This window comes from Vigna angularis, chromosome 1 (genome assembly GCF_016808095.1).
Source record: "Vigna angularis cultivar LongXiaoDou No.4 chromosome 1, ASM1680809v1, whole genome shotgun sequence".
NCBI lineage: Eukaryota > Viridiplantae > Streptophyta > Magnoliopsida > Fabales > Fabaceae > Vigna > Vigna angularis.
In genome coordinates, this window is record NC_068970.1 from 39,510,823 (window position 1) to 39,514,454 (window position 3,632).

The 3,632-nt window shown below is 25.6% G+C and overlaps 1 non-coding gene across 1 annotated transcript; it reads left to right on the top strand.

The window, feature by feature from the left end:
- Window positions 1-3,109: 3,109 nt before the first annotated feature.
- TRNAS-UGA (transfer RNA serine (anticodon UGA)) lies at window positions 3,110-3,191 on the top strand. Its single transcript has one exon. It is a non-coding gene; the product is annotated as a tRNA-Ser (tRNA).
- Window positions 3,192-3,632: the final 441 nt, after the last annotated feature.

Here is a 3,632-nt window from a genome sequence, read left to right on the forward strand (position 1 = left end):
TATTTCCATTAAGGACAATTTTTAAAATAAGTGTGGGGGAGACAAATTGTGATTGTGATTTTAGTTTTCTCTTTTTGCTTCTAGTTTTTAAATTTTTTTTGTCATTCAAAAAATGATTTCTTTTGAGAAAATTCTGAAAGTATTAATTTTCTACAAAAAATTTTTAATTAATTTTTTAATAGTGGAATCTTTTGAAAAATTTCTCAAAATAAAAATAGGTGTAGTTTAAGAGTTATAAGTGAACCAATGTAAATTATCATGTTGTTTGCATTTATCCACCTGTAAAAATAATATATTTAATTATATCGAAACCACTTTTGGAGACTAACCTCACACGTCATATAAGTAAAAAAAAAATTATTTGGAAGATAAAAAATTTCATTTAGAAGATGATTTGTTAGAGGTTCAAGGTAAAAAAATTTGGACCGGTTCTCTTTGCTAAAAAAATTTATGTGGAAAAGATTAAACTATTTTTTCAAACAAAATATTTGAGCAAGCCATTGAGGATATGGTTCATCAGTGCACAAATTTAATTATTATAAAAATAAGAAACAAAATAAGGGCATTTTTGTCAATTAATTAATCATCATTTTTTATTATTGTTTTTGTCATTTAAAAAGTTATTTTAAATCAAAATTTGATTTCATTTAAATTTTTTATTTTAAATTTTTAGTAATATTTATAACATCTTCTAAGAAACAAATAAAAAAGAGAAAGAAACTAGTAGAGAATTGAATCCTAGATAACTAAATTCTTGCCACGGAACTACCATCTTTAGGTTTAGTTCTATTTTGATTCCAAGTATTGTTCGCTTTAGAGCGTGAAACTTAGTCACAAATGACTATTTTTATTTATTTTTCTTCTTTAAGAAATGTCTTTAAATAGGTAAATAAAATAGTTGTTCAATATCTTTTTTTTTTACTATTGAGTAACTTTGAATTCATTTTGAACATTTTTTTATTGTCTATCAAGCTTGATTATTGAGAAGCACATTTAATGCTTCATGCAACATTAATTATGTTTTCTTCTTCATACAACATCTTTGATAATTAGCAACATTTATCTTCTACTTCAAAAAGTGATGAAAATGCATCATACTAGGCAAACAACTAACCCAAATTTGAAATAAACTTGTGCTAAGATAGTTGAATGTCAATGCAGCTTTAGCTTAAACCTCAATTCATATTTGAATGAAACTTATATTACGTAAATCTTTTTAGCAATAGATGGTTTCCTACATCATAGGATTAAGCTTAAAGAGTATTCTTTATATTATTATAATGTTTATTTGTACTTATTTTCTGGACATCTATAACTTATCAAACAAAGTGAAAATATCTAACAAAACTTTCCTAGTTTTTATATAATTTTTACGTCTATCATATGTAGCTTCTTCATGATTTATGCTTTGGTCACTGAATGATTTGGGAAGAGTGATTGAGGGGATTTAAGAGGATTTGAAGGTAAATTTTTTTGTTGTTTATTTGAGTAGATTTGAAGGTAAGTAAGAGTGAATTTGGAAGTAAATTTTTTTAATCTGTCACATCAATCAAATTCTACATTAATTCTTACAAACTTTACTTCCAAATTCACTTCCAAATCTACTCAAATAAACAACAAAAAAATTTACCTTCAAATTCTCTCAAATCCCCTCAATCACTCTCCCCCAAATTCATTCAAGTGAACAAACCCTTAAACTTTCTTAGATTAACAACTTAATCAAAATCATAGAGTATTTAATTTTGCTGTAACAATTGTAAAACCTTTCACAAGTTATGTTAGATCATCTTGAGAATTGTCTTGATCATTTTGTAAATATTTTCACAAACCTTTTATAAAGAAAGAACCACAAAATAATACACTAGTAAAATAAGAAACATAATAATAATAAAAATTATTCTAGTTTGCCTAATAAGACTATGTACAATCCTTGAAAACTAAACAACAATGTTACATTGTTAAATATTAATGGTAAGAATTATTATTATCACTTATGACTTCATCTAATCATATAACATTTATATTATTTTTTGAAAGGATTGTCTAATATGATTTTATCTATTTTAACCAAAGATTTACTCTTCATTATAACCTTAATAAATATTTTTGACACGCCAAAACCACCTTATTTATTATAACTAAAACTTATATGTTAAACAAGAAAACTTAAAATAAACTTAAATCTATATATCTTTTGCAATAAATGCTACCAATTATTGGTATTAAGATTTTGGCTTAAATGCTTACTTCGTCTCCATGTTAAGGGGTGAATTTCTGTTTAGTACTTATTTAGTTGAGTTTAGATATGAAGATGATTTTTTTAGTAAGAATAGATATGAAATAGTGAAATCGGTTCTATACGTTGGTGGCATGAAGAATAGATATGAAATAGTGAAATAGTGACATTCCCAGATTTAATCTCAGTCTATATAATTTTATGGTACTTAATGGTGGCAGGAAGAGCAGAAGTTAATGGTGGAAGAGAGAGAAAAAACCGGCAAGTAGTTAATGGTGAGAAAAATAGAAAAGAAAAAGATGACAGGAAGAGTAGAAAGGAGAGAGAAAAAGGTGTAGCCACGCGTGAAGTTAACGCCGTTTCTATCAACTTAACGGGGACTGAATTGATACAAATTTGAAAGCATATGAACGAAATGTCTACATTTTTAAAACTGTGTACTAAACAGAAATTCACCTCTTAACATGGGAATGAAGTAAGCATTTAAGCCTAAAATTTTCAACCCATGCCCGCGATAGAATTCTTTAATATATATTTCTACAATGACGAAAGCAAGTTTTAATTGAGAGGAAACGGAGTTTGTACAAAATAGTCCTTTATTTTCTTTTTTAAAATTTATCAACTATAATGTTTTACGTTATTTTCTGCCTACTTATTTGAATAGAAAATAAAATAGTTGAAGAAACATGTACACATAATGTAGTATAAGTATCTATGTATAAAATAAAAATTACTATAATGAACTTTTCATTTTGTAGTATAAGTATCTAAGTATCTATGTATAAAATTAAAATAACTATAAGATTAAAATTACAAAAATACATGTTATTGCAGTTAACTATTTATTGATTCGTATCCATTGTTATTACAAAAGTCGATATGTCCGAGTGGTTAAGGAGACAGACTTGAAATCTGTTGGGCTTCGCCCGCGCAGGTTCGAACCCTGCTGTCGACGTTTTGTATTTTAATTTTAATAAAAAAAAATGTGACCGAAAATTAGGTTGGTGGAATTATCTTTCTTTTCTCCCCTTTTCCTTAAAAGCGTTGTCTGAAAATTTAAAGCGTTTTAAAAACTATTAATTTGGAAATATGGTATAGATTATTTGAAAGGATTTTTTTGAGAATATTTTAAAAAGATTAAATATATATTTGGTTTCTTAATTTTTAGTGAAAATTAAAATTAGTCCATAAATAAAACATTAGATCAATTTAGTCTTTTTTTAGAAATGTATGAATTTAATTATTTTAACCAAATTTTATTAAATTTATTTAACCTTTTAAACGTGCTTCGTGATAACATTTGAATTGTTTATATCATTTGACATATCTTTGTTTTAATATTAAATAAACTTAACAAAATAAAATTTAGTTAAAAAAACTAAATGCACACATTTTT